At 46.7% G+C, this 18,113-nt stretch overlaps 1 protein-coding gene across 1 annotated transcript in view; it reads right to left on the reverse strand.

Moving 5' to 3' along the window:
- Nucleotides 1–247: 247 nt before the first annotated feature.
- LOC311604176 (uncharacterized protein) overlaps nucleotides 248–18,113 on the reverse strand; it is a 62,447-nt gene continuing 44,581 nt past the window's right edge. The window contains exons 32-33 of the mRNA XM_084793674.1: nucleotides 6,447–6,526; nucleotides 248–4,897 (exon numbers count right to left, since the gene is read on the reverse strand). The gene's annotated coding sequence lies outside the window, so the exon portion shown is untranslated. The remainder of the gene's footprint in view (nucleotides 4,898–6,446; nucleotides 6,527–18,113) is intronic.

Genomic DNA, 18,113 nt, shown 5'->3' on the forward strand with positions numbered 1-18,113 from the left:
GGGAGGGGCACGGGGAAAGTTGTGCTTTTCTGAGGTAAATGCTCCCTCCCACGCACATGGAGAAAGGTAGCAAGTGACCCTAAGACCCTTTGACCCCTTCCCGCTGTTCCACGGGGGGAGCTCTCCGAGGTGAGATTTGATATCGAAAAAGAAGTGCACCATGTTTGTTTCGTCACAAATAAAAGCGAAAGTAACATGGGCAACTTCTTTCCAGGTACCACAGGTGAGCTCTTGCTTGCTCCAGCAGTGTGCCTGCGTGTGGAGGGATGCTGAGGGGCAGGCAGGATGGGTGGTGGGTGAGGCAGACACTGGCTTGCCCTGGAGGAGGGCAGGGCGAGGTAGGTCCCGACCGAGGTAGATGGTGCAGTGCCAGATTAGTCCATCCCAAATTCCCTTTACCGTAGGATCCCCCGGAAGTCTTGGTGGATAGAACTTGGACGTCACGGGCGAGGATTCTGGGCTGTGACCCTCGGCAGTGCTCCTGAAGGGTGTCCATCATCCAGGGGGCCCCTTCTAGAGCTGAGGGGAAAAGGACACGGAACTAGATGACAAAGTCCGGGGCAGCATAAGCCAATTGTGTTTGCCTGTTGAGGTTCTGATACCCGGGCCTTCCCACTAAGATGTCCTCCTCCCTGGGTCCCCTACAGGCAAGCTGCCCCTACACAGTAGTGACCTGTGACTTGGACAAACAACAAATGCCTCACAGAGAACTGGGAAGCACAGGACAGGCAGGAGCAGAAGATGCCAGGATTCTGAGAATGTGAGGGGTCTGGGGGTACAATTCCCATCCATCATCTGCAAGACTCCCGAAGAAGATATAGGACCCTTCCCTGGAAAAAAAAAAGCACATTATGGTGTGTTAAGATCACTGGCGGGCTGGAGAGATGGCTCAGAGGTTAACAGCACTGACTGCTCTTCCAGAGTTCAATTCCCAGCAATCACATGGTGGCTCACAACCATCTATAATGTGATCTGATGTGCACTGTATACATAATAAATAAACAAACCTTAAAAAAAAAAAAGATCACTGGCAAGTTAAAATGCTATGAAAATATATCTGAAATATAGCCGGAAATTCCACCAAAGAAAGCAACCTTGTACCAACAACCTACCTTAGACAGCACAAAGAGAATAATCAAGCAAGAGAAATATCATTTTAAAAAATGTCACTTGTACTCATTAGTAACTTAATGATGCATCATCCACAGGAGTTGTCCGGATTTATATAACTTAAAGGCATACAGATTGTGTTGAGCTTCAGGGAGGGTCTGATGCAGGTCCCAGGTTGAATTCTGTTGTCCAGATGCCCCTTGGTTCCTTGCTGCCTCTCCAATCTGTCCCCCCAGGGCACACAGGCCTCCCCTTCTGTGTCTACACAGTCCTGGTATCGTCATCCTCTTAAGTTCTAGCTGACCTTCAAACTCACATTCCTTACCACATCAAGTGGCTGAAGGGAACAAGGAGGGTCTACTCTGGCGTCTCTCACAGAAACTAAGACCTATTTCCCCTCTCCCAGAAGCCCCAGCAAGCATCTCCCTGTGCACTAAGGTAGCAGCTGAAAGGGGAGGGGCTAACTGGTTACTTTGAAGCTGTGCTGCCAACCCAAGTCCATTCTTGATAAGAAAGCTCAGAAGACCATTCAAAAAAAAAAAAAAAAAAAAGGGAGACAAACTCTCAAACCAGGCCCACCACCCAGACTAACATGGCTTCCCTAAGGTTGAACCCCCGAAGTCTTCAACGCAGAATAGGATGCTGAAAAAGAAGTGCACCGCGAATGTTTCGTCACATATAAAGCGAAAAAAACACGGGCAACTTCTCATTAAGCACCGTAGGTCCACAGCATGGCACCCTGCAGTTTGTGTACTGTTGTCGTCACTTCCTGTGCGTGAGCAGGCGATCACGCTGCAGCCCCGCTGTACCTAGGGGGCTCTCACAGCTGTGCCCGCTCCACGCAGGCAGAATGGGGATCTTGTAGACAGCCTTTGGATTAGTCATCGTCTAGGGGTTCCTTGGAGTCTCCTCAAGTCATGGAGAGAGAGAGATGATACAACAAATTCTGGCTTTGCTTCCCAAAGTCCGGCTGTGGATCCGCGACCCGGAGAGGAAGAATGCCCCATGACCTCCCAGCTGAGTTCACCACCCACCCACTAGAGAGGACAGAAACCTATCTATCCATGGTGGAGGTCCTGGGCCAAGGAGGTCTTCACAAGATGGGGAACAAAAAGATACCCGAGCCTTTGTCAGAACCAGCCAATGTATTTCAGATACAGGCGATGAGAGACCAGGTTACAGGGAGGAACGGAAACGGAGCGATAAGCTCTGAAAGGGCGCGAATAAAGCCAGGCTTCTTAGGTATTGCAAGTAGAAGGTGGTTGCCTGTGCCTGGGCACATATTTCATGACCCCATGGGTGCAGGGCACCACCCGCCCGCCCTCCATTGGCTTGGCCAATGAAACATGAGCTCAAACACAACAGTCCCCATCTCAGCCTGAGGGCTCTTACTTACTTTTGGTATCTCTGCCAGGATCTTGGGAGAAGGGTGAAGGAAACCACCTTCACCCCCCAGGGTAGGTATGCATCAGGAAGCCCTCCTAGGCATGGAAACATAGCCAGAGTCAGTAGAGCAGGACACACATGCCAAGAAAACACGATTCTTTCAGACAAGACACTCTGACGTACCTTTTTCGTCGATAGGGACTCCAGTGTCCTTCCCCTAGGAAGATGTCACATCAGAAATTTGTGTCCTGGGCAGAAACTTGAGCTGGGAAGCAGCCAATGGGTTTAATCCTCAGAAGATAAGCAAAATTGAACAACAGACATGGAGATGAGCAAAGACAGCAAAGCCTATCCTGAAAGTGACAGAACAGACTGGAAGCTGAGGCCGGGCTAGAAGAGACCACTCACCCACTAGGAGTCCAGCTGAGACCAGCGCCCCCGCTTGGGTTGTATAGCTTAACATTCAGGAGATCATCCAGGACGGTGCTCTTCACTGAAAAGATATGGACCATCAAATACCAGTCACCCCTGTGGCAAGCTTACCACCCAGCTTTTCTTTAAGTACCGCAGAGAAGGCTTGGCACTGGGTTTATAGCTGCTGGCTCACGCAGACCACCCCTGGCCCCACCCAAAGATCCAGCGGACCATACCAGGTACAACTCATATCCATCATCAGCACAGACTAGGACGGAGGCTCCCTGTGGGTCCTGACACCAATAGCCCTTCTCATAACACATCTGTGGTCAGCCTCGTGGACTCCCCCAATGGCAGGATTAAAAAGTGGGAGGGACGAGGTGGAGAGATATCCCAGAGGTTAAAGAGCACTGACTGCTCTTCCAGAGGTCCTGAGTTCAATTCCCAGCAACCACATCATGGCTCACAACCATCTATAATGTGATCTAAAGCTCTCTTTTGGCATGCAGGTGTACATGCAGGCAGAGCACTGTATAGATGATACATAAATAAATGTTAAAAAAAAAAAACAGGGAGGGAGAGGAGTTAGGAAGAAGAAATGGCTCTTGTCACACAGGCGTGAGGACCTGAGTTAAATGTAGAAAGGACAGACGTTGTGACCATACCTGCAATTCCAGAACTAGAGAGGCAAAGACAGGCAGATCCCCGGGGCTCACCTCCAGCCAGGAAATTGGTGAGCCCCAGGCTCAGCAAGAGAACCTGTCTCAAAAAATAACTTGAAGGTAATTATGGGAGATACCTGACATTGACCTGTGGCCTGCACACATAAGCGAGTGCATGCACGCATGCACACACACACACACACACACACACACAGACACACACACACACAAACACACACACACACACATACGCATGCATGGGCACAGACACACATACACACACTCACATGTACTCACAAAAGTAGGGGGAAAAAAAGATCTCCTTAAAATGGTAACCCCCACTTGAACTAGATTTAGATTCACAATGGCCGCAACCCCGCCCATTTCTTCTTCGCAGTTGCCACGTGCGTCCCACAGACGGTCTGGGTGCTGGTGGATAGTGGAACGGGTGACCTACAGCATAAATGAAGTGTACGTCACCGGTCTACCATCCTCTCAGCTACCCTGAGAGCAGAGAGCACTATTACTCCTTCAGTCACCTTGCTGGCGTGTCCTATAGCTCCTGTGAGGAGGCCCTTGCTGACAAGCAACCACCCACAAAGAGTCATCCATCGCACACTCCAAAGCAGCCTCCCACCACCACAGGGACCTTGGCCCTTCTTCACATAACTTCCCTTCCCTTCCAGGACCGAGTCCTGGGGCCACACCCTCATGGTCCATGTCACACAGTTCAGGGTACAGCAGGTCAAGTGCCCTCCCCTGAAGGCTGCATCAGGGACAGGAAGTGCCTCTAGGGTGGGGTTTGATACTAAAAAAGAGGTTTCCCGTGTATGTTTCATCGTAAATACAGAGAAGACAACACGGACAACCTCTCCTTCAAGTATCGATTAGCACTGGCCAGAAAGCAAACAAAAACAAACGGAAACGAAACTGTCGAGTCTTCACAGGTGCGAGGCAGCAGGCGCTATGAGTCTTGTCAGGAGGGTCTGCATTACGTGTCTGCTTCAGTGGCCCTTTAAATGTTGACGGTGAACAGAATTGCCGGAGAATACCACCCACCAACACAGACCTCTTGTATTCCATTTCTCTCCAGGTTTAGGGGTTTGCTGAAGGAAACCACGACACCCCCCTCCCAGAAATTGTGCGGGCCTCGGGAGATAGCCCTGGAATAGCAGCTCTTATCTTGACCCAAAGCAATACATTGGGGATGTTCAGGAATGGTCCTCAGATTTTAGGTCCAAGAGGTAGATGGGTGGTCTGAAGTCAGCCAGCCCCCAGGTCCCATGTAAAAGCTGACTGAGTCTAGGCAGTTTCCAGTGAAGAGTCTAAAAACAGACACATTATGGAGTTAGTGGTAAAGGAAATGAGTCCCACCTTCTGCAGAGTAAAACAGAGGAAGGAGGCAGGAGCAGCCAGGTCCCGACACTAACTCTAACCCAAAACCTCCCACCCCCTCAGGCAATGGTTCTCTCAACCTTCTTGATGCTGAGACCCCTTTCATTCATCTCCTCATGCTGAGGTGAGCCCCCAACTGTAAAATTAGTTTTATTGCTACTTCATAACTGTAATTTTGCTACAGCTATAAATCATAATGTAAACATCTGATAGGCAGGATATCTGACATGTGACCCCCCATGAAAGGGTTGTTTGACCCACAAAGGGATCACACCCCACAGCTTGAGAGCCATTGCCCTAGATGGAACCCCACAGAAGGCTCTACTGCTCTCCACGGAACTAGACGGACTTAAAAGATGCAAACAAATTTTATTTAAGCTCACTGGCCAAATGCCTGTGCCAATTTCAGGTTGACTTTTCTAGATGTCCCTTTCTCCTGCCCTAAAGGGCATTTACTGGATAGAAGCAACAGAACTGAGCATCTGCTAACCAGGAAGTGGATTATATCACTACCCACTACACTGCCCACCATATAAGTAGGACAGTCTTGGCCTTCCCCAGATCTCAGTGCCTCCACAGACAAGTGTCCTTGCCTCAAAGGCTGATGGTACATTGAGACCAGAGTCATGAGTTATTGCTCAAAACAAGCAAACCACGCATGGGATGTTTCACAGCGCTGGCTTTATAGTGCATGGGGAACCATCGCTTGCCTTATGTGAGCATCTCTTGCAGTTCATCACACAAAGACCCAGATACGTGTGTACGTGTGTGCGTGCATATGCGCCAGCTACCATGCAGAACAAGAAAAGCCATCACCTCAGCTTCTTCACCCTGGTCTAGGGCTGGCAACTATTGCCTGGTCCAGGAAGCCTTCCAACCAGGAATTTACTACTGACAAGGGACTGCCTGAATATCTGGCCCCAAGAGGAAATTCTCTCCTATGTGCTGAATGAAAACCATATCATCTACAGAAGCAGAACTCTTCTTCAATGCCGGGAGCACCTCCTAAGAGTCTACTGGACACCATGGTCAATGGGCTCCACCCAGCGCTCAGTTATAGCTCAACTCTCCCAGATCAGGGCTGAGGACAAGTATCTCTCAAGTTGTTTTTAACATCAAATATTATTTCTTTACAGTCAAAATAAGGCCACCCTTGCATTCTGCCAGCACTGGTGCCAGCTTAGGCCAGTCCCAGGGACTTCAAGGTATCTTCCTGATCTCAGAACTGGATACTCCCAAAGGTGTCACTATATCCTGAACATCCTTTCAGAACAACTTGGAGGCTGAAAGGCATGGGTTTAGGCACTGTCTGTCATGGTGGGTGGTTTGTTTTGTTTTGTTTGTTTGTTTTGGTTTTTGCTCTTTACAATAGACAATCCTGTGCCATGGGTTGGCTGCCTGACTGCCCATCACTGTGCCTCTACAGCAGGCTGGGTATGTGTGGGGATGGCCGTTAGAAGCAGAATGAATACAATTTACCTGTGTGGTCTGGGGTAGATCCATTTCAGTGGCCACCATCTTCCCCAAGGTTAGAATCTCACACTGGTTGGGAAGTCCTCCTGAGAATGGACAAGACATTGAAGGTTAGTGACCCAGGAGACAGAAATCTGATGTATGGTATAGGTTGCGTCACTCACTTGTTCATGTCTATTTAAGTCTGTCCTCAGCCGAAGCTGAGGGATGGACTGTGAGGCCTCCACAGTGGGTTCTGATGGAAAGAGAAGTGGACCAAGGTGTGTTTTCAAACAGAGAAACCTCTCTTCAGTGTTCCCAGTTAACAATGACAAGGCTACCTCTCACACCTTCCCAAAACCGGACCTTCAGACCTGGCAGGCCTATTTTGTAGGCCTGGGAGGGTTAGGAGAACAAAGGACATGAGTCAAAACAATAATCCGCTGGTTTTTGTGACGAACCAGTTATTCCTGCTCCCCTGGCTGGATGCTGACAGGACATCCTTCCCTGAAACTGGGGTCTGGACCACGAAGCCTCCAAGATGGGATCTGATACTGAAAAAAAGGTTAGCTGGGTGTGTTTCATTCTCATCAAAGAAACAGAGACCCAGAAAACCTCTCTTCCAGTACCACCGATGAACACTGACAGACTACCTTGGATACTTCCCCAACTTGACCTTCAGACCCGGCAGGCCTGTTGGATGCAGGGTTGCACACTGGGTGTTAGTCAAAGTGCTCAAGCAAGCCATTAGTTGATGTTATCAGACAGCCATCCCTTGACATGCTCGGTACAGCAGACCTCCGTGGCATGATCCAGAGAGCAGTGATGCTGTAGAGCCTGGCCATTGGACTCCACCATCTTGGGTAACCACAGAAAGGCATAGATGCCCTGAACCAAAGCTGATTCTTCCCAGAGGTTTAGCATACAAGTGTGCTAGGCCAGGTGACTTTTGTCACATATAAATTTTACACACTCTGGTGAGCTGTCAACACAATCCTTGCCTTGAACTTGGAACACCCCATATCAAGAAAGGCGTCCAAGGAAAGAGACAGCATTGAAAGCTTGTCCAACACTACTATAGCAGGCACATGTGTCGCAAATGTTGAGAATGCTGTCTCCAAGTCTAGCAGAGTGCAGCTGGTTTATTGTCTCTGTCCCCAAGAGTTGACATCTCTTCCAGAGAGTTCTCCAAGGGAAGGTTAGATACTGAGGGTTAGTGGACCAGGTCACAAACGGCACAAATATAGCGTGTGCTCTCTGGTCAACCACCTCACGTACCCACACATGTGTCACATGTCGATGTCACTTTCCTCGTCTGTAAGTCACCCCTGCCCACGGAGCTGCCAAGCCAGAGAAGTTTGCTGAGAAAAAGGCTGCCACGCAAGAGTTATTGTCAGACACAAGAAAAGACAAACCCGCTGGGTTGCGCTAGCACAGACTTAAGTGTCCCCACCCCACAGCTGGTGTTAGCTTCGGGAAAGCTCGCAAGGTGGGATTAGATACCGCAAAGAGGTCGACCGTGTAATGTGCGCCATAAATGAAGCGAACGCGCCACGGACCACCTCTCTCCAAGTACCAAGCAGCAGCAGTAGGGACACCGGGGAACTGGCTCTTCCTCAAAGCGGTTGTCACCTCCTGGAAGTCTTCCAAGGCGAGATGTGACATTGAGAAGAAGTAGACCATGTGTCCTACGTCATAAATAAAGCGTACACACTATGGTCAACCGCATCTTCAAATATCATGAGGTAACGCTGGCTGATCCCAGCTCTCTTTTGTTAATTTGGTGTTACCTCCGAGAAGCCCTCACCATGGGTATCACAAACTACCAGCAATCGGCAAGTGTGGCAATGACCACATACTCATATTTAATGCCGCTATGACTTCCAGGATGCCCTGTAAGGCTGGGTTAGGTGCCAAGTATTGGCTGAGGATCAAATGGCCAGGGTCATAGACAACGAACACAGCCTGCAGCCAAGCACTGGATAGGTCTTACTGCCTAAGCTCTGCTCTCAAGTTGATATGGCTTCTAGAAAGCCCCTAGAGACTGGATGCTGCTGAGATGTGGTGGACCATGCTGCACACGCTATAAGCAACGCACACACTTGACAGTCTACCATCTCCCCAAGTACTGCGTTGAAGCCAGACCAGGAGCTCTCCCATGAAGTTGGCTTGGCCTCTAGGAAGCCCTCCACGACTGACTTTGATATTGAGAAGATGTGGACCATACTACATACGACACAGAGGTAGCGCATGTTCTATGGTCAACCATCTTTTCAGGTATCAATGGAGAGAGGGTGGTGTCTTTACTTTCACTTCCAGGAAGCTCTCTGAGGCTAGATGCAGTGTTGAGAGGAGATCACCATGCATGGCCTGCTGCAGATGCAGTGACTATATAGCAGAGAGGAGGCCCGCAACGGCATGATGTGAAGACCCTGTAACTAGTGCTGTGCCTTCTGGAAACACTACCCACCGGAAGCCCCCAAGGTGCATTCGCTGTTATGGGAAGGTGGACCAAACAACATGCGTTGTAAGTAAAGCAAGAAGCATGGTCAACTTCTATCCCAAGGCATTTGTCCCCTGAGGTTAATGTGACCTCTTTGGAGACCTTCAAGGCTGAAGTTGAGATGGAAAAGAGTAGACCATATTACACACGCTGTTAATAATACACATGCAGTTTGGCTGAGGCCTCTTCTGGTACCGTGAGGTCACTGCTGGCGCAAGAACCAGTGCCCCGTCTCTGAGGCTGGCAGCATCTTCAGCAAGTTCTCCAAGGATGAGCTGGAGGTAAAAAGATGTAAGCCAAGAAGCAGGTTTGCTCTGTACACCCACGTGGTTGGGTCACTAGGATAATCATGGAGGAACCAGGCTGGGTCATCTTGCTCCAGGCTGGAGTTGATATGGAAAAAAAAGATACCATCCAGGAAGCATCAGTGGGAAAAAAAATGTGTCTTCATGTACCTGGCTTGGCATTAAATCATGCACCCCTGTCTGGCCTTCCATGGGCATAATGTCTTGAAGGCATCTGAGAACAGCGTTGATGATGATGATGAAAATGCGCAGCATCCCTTGATCATGAGCATCTGTGGAGCCAGTTACCACTTCTTGAAGTCAGGGTGTATGTAGGACACCTTCCTGCAAGTTGTCAGCATCCTGAAGAAGCCCTTAGAAGCTGCACTGAAGCTGAGGGGAACACAGTGTCACAAGACTTAACAGAAAAAGCGCACAAAAAAAGGGCAGGGATGTTTGGCCAAGCAGCCGGATGTAGGAGTTGAGCCACAACAGCGCCTCTTCTTTCACTTCAGGCTTGCTCCAGGATGGTACGGAATAGACGGCTGGGCTGGATACCAAGAAGCGGTTTACCGTCCCACATGCATACTCAAAATGTATGTGGGGCGGTAAACCATTTCTTCAAGTACCGCATGATGACAGCTGTAAGAAGGCTCATGTCTGCCAGTGTGCCTCAGGACACCTCTTCAGGGCTGGTGTTCGCGGAGTCTGCTAACCAAGAATCGCCTAGACACCCATGTCACTGAAGTCATGATCATCACTGATCCCAGAAAGCATTGTGGTCATCTTCCCCAGAGATGATGAGAGTTCCCAAGGCAGAGTTTGGCAGAGGAAGAAGCAGGTTACGTCATTTCCCTTCATGCAGCAAAGAAAGCATGCCATATGAAAACATCTCTTCCAGTGTCATGGAGACGCCCTGATGATGAGTCTAGTGGCGTCTCCCCGAAGACAGTGTCCTCTCCAGGAGCCTCGGGGATGGATTTGATACTGAGGGTTAGTGGACCGTGTTACATACGTCACAGATAAAGCGTACGCTATACGGTCTACTATCTCTCCAAGTACCACACAGAGACGCCGAGGACAAGGGCTGAGGGCACGTCCAGGAAACCCTCTGGGCCACTGAGCTGGCAGAATCTTGAGTCTGGCTGGGCACAATGCATGCATCATGCGGCAGGCACACACAAGCCAAGAGTCTCATCTTCATGTCAGGTTTGACAACAGCAATTCATCCCCAAAATGGGCAACTCTTCCAAAAAACCCACAGAGGCTGCAGACAAACGATGATGGGATGCGGTGGGTGGTAAGTGCCAGCTGTGTGCTGAAGGGATGGGGAGTCGGGGACAATAGGAGCGAGGGCATGCACAGCAGGGGAGTGTATGCAAAATCAGGAAAGCCCAATGGCCTGTATGCAATAAAATAGATGATCGAGCTAGTTAGAGCAGGCTAAGCAAATGTTTGAGGACATTTGAGGCCCTATCCTATCTCCTCATGAGACCCAATCATAGCCATAGGAAAAGGATGCCACAGGGAAAAGGACAGTGGCAAATCTGTTCCAATCAAAGGCAGTTCCATGAGGCCTTCTAAGGCTTAATGAATTGTAAAATTTTTTTTAAAGTACTATTTAAGTCAACTACGTCCCTAAACTCAAAACCACTATTTCATCTCCACACTTAGTAATGCCACTAAAAAGCCGACTGTGACTGGATTTAAACTTCAGATGAGGTAGACATAGTGTAGAATGTTCACCAGGGCCAGGAAGCATCTCTCCAATGCTCAGAGCAGGATGGATGCTCAACAGGTGGGGTTCTCCCTTCAGGGAGAATTGGCTCCACGAAGCCTCCAGAGCTGGCTGGCTTGGAGATGTCCCACAGACATCTCGCGCATTGTCACATGGAAAACCATATCTTCAGATACTATGACTGAAGCTCCCAAAAGTCCCCCCAGAGGGCTCACGGAACACTCAGAAGATGCTGGTCTTGCTGTAGGTCAGAAATCAGTCATAGCAACAGAAATTACACGGAGCGGTGTGAGATGATTCTCTTTCTCGCTGTTGGTAACACCTCCGGGGTGCCCTCCGAGGATGGATTGGATACTGAGAGTTAGTGGACCATGTTACATAGGTCAAAAACATAACGCCTACGTTCCATAGTCTACCATCTCTTCAGGAACCATGGAATGGTGGTGACCCCTAGAAACCCGGGCCTCGTCCCTGAAGCTGGCGTCACTTCCAGAAAGTTTTTCTGAGACCTGATTTGGCAGTGGGAAGCAGGTGCGGTGAACAGCACACCCTCCTTGAATAGTCTCGTGGTGATGAAGGGGAGGCGGCACATCTCCCCCGAGGTAGCACATCCTATGAAGGTCACACCAACTTGGAAAGGCGAACTGCCATGCTAACCATGTTCTGACCTTTGAGCTTAGCCTTTGCTCACACTGAAGGCCAATGGTCAGCTCATTGGACCGAAGGACACACCACACAACACACATCATCATGAAAAGACCTCTAGTTGGTACCTGCCAGGCCCACCCACACTGTGGTCATTCTTGCCATGTACCCTCCCCCCCAGATAGACACAAACTCAAGGCTTAGAGGAAAAGTACTTCCCCAACCCACAGTGAGAACCCTCTCCTCTGATGGTGCCTCTGTATATACAACACCCCTCTCATGGGTATAAAACTATGGGACTCAATAGTCTCTGGGGAAAGCCAAGGCAGGTTCCTGGGCTCGCCCTCAGAATAACATGAACATTCATCGGGGGCTTTGAGGCCAGTGTCTGGTGGCTCACATCCCTGCATGCCTACTCTAGATGAAGTGTTTAGAATGGTACTCATGGAGCCAGTTTCTTTCCTGCTCCCAAATAGGTGAGACAATTCTCCACACCATATGGTCCTTTGCTCAGTCCACTCCTCCACACTGCCCAGAGCATCATGGCTTATATCATTCTCAGATCTAACAGCTGGATGCTTCTCCTGGAGCTCTGCATTATCCCACCAAGTGCCTGCCTAGCATCCCCATGCTCACCCTCCTCCCATGTGTCTACGCCTTTCCTCCAGTCCAATGATTTTTCCATGTGTTCTGTCTTGAATAGGAGACATTTATAAGGCACACTGTTGGAGAAAAGAGTCGTGGTCCCTGTCATCCTGCAAAGTCCAGCTTAGCAGGGACAAACCATGTGAACACAAACTCTACAGAACAGGAAGAGGCAATGGCTGAGGTGTTACAAAGAAGCAAAGAGTATTTGCAAGATCTGAGAAAGTTCTCCTAAGTTTTGAGCAGCAGAGAAAGAATGAGAGACGATGAAAGCAAAAAAAAGGGGAAGCAAGGGCCCGAGTGGAGCAGAGCATGGGGCTGGTGGGCAGGGTATGGCTACTGAGCACATTTCTGTGATGAAGATGAAGTCGGAAGAAGCAGAAGTCACCCTGGTTGAACACAGGTCATACAAGGCTTTGGAACAAAGGTGAAAGACCTTAGACTTTACCTTCAGACTAAAGGAAAAACATTACCAGTTGATAAGGGTCATAAGGGGTTTCATGTTTTGTACAAAGAAGACATCACTTGACAAGAGCATGCATAGATAGCAAGAGCTCAAGAAGGGAAAAAAATGAAACCCAGGTAGCAAGGAGGTCCCAGAGATGGAACAGAGAGGATAGGCTTGAGATCCCATGAGAAAGAGCCAGAGAGATCTTGGTAGCACTCCAATGTAAGTGTGGGATGGCAGGCAGTAAGTGTTCAAGGCACCCCCCCCCCCCCGCCACACACACACATACAGATGTCTGGCACAGGGAAAGTGGAGGGGCACCATGTTGGGCTGGGGGCACTTGGTAGCCAAATGTGTCAGGTTGGGATTGACTTCACAGTGGGAGAAGCCTGAAGCATTGGTGAGCAATCAGAAAAGAGTTACTAAGCTGCCCCCATGCAGAGGGGTCCATTTAGTGGAAGTGATGGGCAGGGAAGCAAGCACACATGAGTTCTACAAAGCTGTCAAGAGGGAAGGAAGCTAGAACAGGTTGTTGAGATATCTAAGTGTGAAGGCATTCACTAGAACACTGTAAGAAGTGAAGGGATGGTTGGCTCCAAAACAGAGAAGTAGAGGAGAGTGTAAGGCACTTCTAGAGGATATGCAGGGGTGGGGTACAAACTCAGGGCCCCATGCCATTGAGTGGGAAGCCTGAGGTAGCACGAGGACCAAGGAAGGGAGAACAATGGCATACGGCTGAGGTAGAAGGTAGGGATGTATGGTCCTCATATCTACATCCTTTGTGGCTGGAACAGGGCACACAACACCACAGCTCCATCTCCCCTCTGCGTCTCCCCCTCCTTTAAGAATTCACTCTTACACATGGTCACTGTACTGAGCTGTCCTCACGTGCTGACCACGCACTTCTTACAACTCTTAAGTACTGACTACCCATGTCTAACCTGAGCCACAGGCTGGCTTGGTGCTCTCATCTTTCAGCAGCATACTGAGTAGATGAGGGAGATTTGGAGGAGATGGACACTCCCCATGGGACAAGCCATCAGGAAGCTTGTATCCCTGGAGGGTCCGAGGATGCATAGCCTAGAAAGGAGGCTGGAAGGAGGCTCCAACCATGCAGTAGAGCCAAGCCTCAGAAGGCAGAAGGCCATTCACATCTCCCCCAAAGCAGGCCATGGTGCTGAAGAAAGGGCATGTAGAGAAGCAGGGAGAGACCCCATTGGACCCGATCACTGGGGGAGAGGAAGAAGGGGTGGGAGACACCCGACTAATAATCACTGCACATGGGGACCAGTCAGACTAGGTGCAAGTACAGTTTTTAAGATGCTAAACTGAGTCCACATACATGCCGGAAGCTGGCTGAGTGCTTTCCAAATCAGCAGAGCAAAAGAAAATAAAAATGTGCTTTCGGCAGTGTAACAAAAGATAGCAGAGGGAAAGAGGACAAAAGAAATAAAGCATATTTTTTTTTAAAGCTCAAACATGACAATCAAGGGGGAAAATGTAAATGGGTTATACACCCTCAAAGAGAAAGAAGTTTCAATTTGGGTCAAAAGCCTCAAATCCAAACTATATGTTGTCAATTTAAGACAGATTATAAATAAACCTGAAAAACTGCAAAGCCAAAAGATGGCCCAGAAAAATAGGAAGGCCTCAATTTTCCTGCATTCAACTCTGAGGCAGCCCACACAGCATGCATCTCAAACATCAGGCAATTTAGACAGCGGCTGACAGCCAGAAGCCAACTCTCTTCCTATGGCACCCTGGTTTGCCGTACACAGCAATGGGTTCGATTTGCTTGTGCAGTTGATGAAACAGTTCATTGCAGAGGCTTTCCAAGAGTGGTGAGGGGTTGGCCCCCACTCCACTGTGAGAGGAATGCCCAGCACTTATCCATCAGGGGCATGCCCACCTCCAACCTAAACAGGGAGCTTCAACTTGGTCTCGTTCAGTTATTAGGCCGCAGGGTAACTTTTAGCCTAAACAAAGGATTTAGCAGCCCTTGTAAACTGCTACTTAATCACCTTTCACTTTTTCTTTTGTTATAAATATATGGGAAGGTAAAATAAAACACCTGCTGGGTGGTGAGAAGACTAACCCTGCAATTTCTATGAAGTCACAGGGCAGGCACAAGGCAGCCGCTCTTTGACTTTAATTTGAGATAGTCAATTGTGTGTTTGGAGAGCAGACTGAAGATGCACCATGGGACATCAGAGACCGCTTTCGTGGGTTTGTGAAGAGCAAGTCTCCAGTTCAGCTAACGTGTGGCCTCCATTAAATGCTTCTAGAAGCAACTATAGGGAAAAGGCCACCTAACTTAGAGATGAACAACAAAAGTAAGATGTGACTGTGAAGTTCTGTGCCACGTTGGAGCATGGCAAGAAAAGCACCCGTTCAAGGTGGAGGAGGCAACCCACGATGGGCACGCGGCATCTGCTAACATTACACAGTGAAACAGAAGACATCAAATGTGGAGAACAAAATCATAGAAACATAGTTTTCACAGCTTCTCAGTCCAAAACCAAAAAGACCAAATGATAAACAGATCTCAAATCTAGAGCCAACATCATATTTAACAGAAACTGAGAAATAAAGGATGTTCGTTTCATCATTATTGGGTTTTCCTACCCCAAGTGCTAAGCAATACAGTAGAAAAATACTGCAAACTCCTAGAATAAGATTAAAACTCTGGTTATTTATAAGTTTTGAATCTTTTCTAAGAAAATCTAAATGGAACGAACGAAAACTAACAAGATTTTTTTAAAAAATTGTTTTACATTAAAAACCTGTGTCTGATAAACAAGTAGACATCTTGCTTTAAAGGCCCATGAAACATTTACAAAGTTGATCATATTATACTTTAAAAGGCATCAACAAATTTTCCCAGAATAGAGTTTGCATGCACATTCTCTAGGCACAATAAAATACAGTCACATTTGAACAGAAGGCATCAAGGACAACACACAACTCAAATAAAGTGGAAGGGAGCTTTAAAGAGAGCTCTAATTTTCATACTGCATTGAGATAACCATCTAAGAACAACACAAATCGTAATTACAAGTGTTCCAAATTACTGAGAGGACTACATAGGACACGAAGTCAAAGTTGCAACAAGAGGCAAATGCATACCATGGAATATTTCAATCATCAAAGAAGAGCAACAGTTGGGGATACATAGACAGACTGAACACACTTCAGGAAAGGAGAAGGCAGGAACAGCAAAGATACAGGCAGGTCTCAGTGGACATGCTCACACAAAATGCTGAATTGAGAAATTATTCCAAGAACAGATTTTTTTGAAGGAAAAAGTACAGACATTTCTTTAGATCATGCATTAAAGAGATAAAGTATGCATACATTTAAAATAAAGAGGTGATGTGATCACAGAAACAGATAAAATCTCGTTATAACATAGCATTACTTATAACTCTATACCAATAACAATTTAAACTTCAGGATGCATTGTCCCATAGGATTAGTAATACCCAAAGAGAACTCTTGAGTGCTCACTGTGTCAGACACAGGATGACAGACTTTATCTCTTTATGCTCTCCGGTCCCTTATTAGACTCTCATTTTAACCACTTGACAAACGAGGAAACTAAGTATAGGAAAGAGACAGTAGTTCAAGAGCCCCACAAGGAAGAATTTAAGCTCAATACATCTAAAGGTTTAACTACTATGATATATTAGAAAAAGAGGCAGATCTTTTAAAGATACAGAAAATTAAGATTCAAGTAAATACAAAAGACACAGAAAGCATTGTGAAAGATTTCCCAGGAGGTCTACGTTAGCAAATTCAAGTTTTCATGGATCTTTCCACTCAAATGCTTTATATATGGTACAGAATATAGAAAAAGATGAAGTGACACCTGATTCATTTTACAAAGCCAACATAACTTTGACACTGAAAGCTGACAACAAACACATTTGAAAAATCCTACATTAAACACATGAAAAGCAAATCTTATTAAAAGGACAACATACCACAATCAAATAGAATTTGGTCAAACTCAAATGCTTCAAAGTTATGAAACATTATAATTCATTGTACTGACAGAGAGAAAGAACAGAAATATCTCTCAGACATCAAAAACGCATTTCAAAAATTCTAAATCCATTACTGAATCATATGAACTAGGAGTACTACAATCTTAAAATAAAAGGGCTAGTTGGAAAATAATTTGTAATTGGACCCGACAGCAGAAACAGAAGGTAGATTCCTGTTATTAACAATTTGTTTTAGAATTTGTAGCCAATACAATAAGATAAGAAAAAGTAATCAGGAAGACAACATGAAAGAGGTAAAGCTTACAGAGATACGAGTGACTATATCTAGAGACTCTAAATTATTCAAGGAAAAGCTTGTAGAACAAACAAAATAGTTCAAAGAGATAGATTGAAAATGGAAATTATGTATATAAAAGTTCTCCACATAACCACTGACAAGGAGTTCAAAAATATGAAGGGGCCAGATTCACAATAGAGGCGACACTCAATTCTTTGAAATAATCTTACGCACAAATTATATGTATATATAAATTGCAAAGTAGCATGCAACAAGTTTTACTGATTTGTTGCTGTTGTTGCTTATCTGTTTGTTTTTATTAGGCAGTGATTCCCTATGCAGCGAGGCAGGCCTTGAGCTTATGCTCCTTCTGCCTCAGCCTCCCAAGTGCTGGGGTTACAGGCATGAGCCACCATGCCCAGCTTTCACTGGCAACTTTATTAAATTCCACAAAAACCTAGAGTGCTTTACACTTCAATAAGATCACTAAAAATGCACCTGTAAGAATAAACAAATGAGACTAAAAAAAGGAAAAAAATTTTTAAAGAGAAGAATGAAGACTATCACCACTAAATAATTCAACATAACACAATACACAAAAGCCAAAATCAGCTGGTCAAAAAAATGTAGTAAGCCAATGGAACTGGGGGAAGTCAACACAAGAGTCAAAACTATAGAGTATATTAGGGGGCTGGAGACATGGCTCAGCAGACAGGAGCACTTGGGTTTAGTTAGCACATGGTGGCTCACTAGTGCCTCTAACTCTGGTTCCAGGAAAACCAGTGCTCTCTTCTGTCACCATCAGCACCACACACAGTGCACAGACACATGCAGCCAAAACACGCACGCACATTTTTTTAAAAAATGGTATGCAATGCAACAAATGTAGGAATTGCACAGTTTATAATGAGCTAATGGGTTAAATATTCAAATGCAAAACATAAAATTGTAGAAGTTCTAGAAAAAAATTGACTGCTTGTGAAAAGATTTATTTGGGAAATACCTTCCTATCCAAACATAAAATGCAATGAATAAACCATAAGGAAAAATGAATGATATATTTATGAAACCTAACAATTTTTATTTCTAAGGGTTACTTTAATATTTATGTGTGTGTGGGGAGAAATGTTTGTGTGTACATGTCCAT

The sequence above is a fragment of the Acomys minous genome (genome assembly GCF_964271855.1).
Source record: "Acomys minous genome assembly, chromosome: 8".
NCBI lineage: Eukaryota > Metazoa > Chordata > Mammalia > Rodentia > Muridae > Acomys > Acomys minous.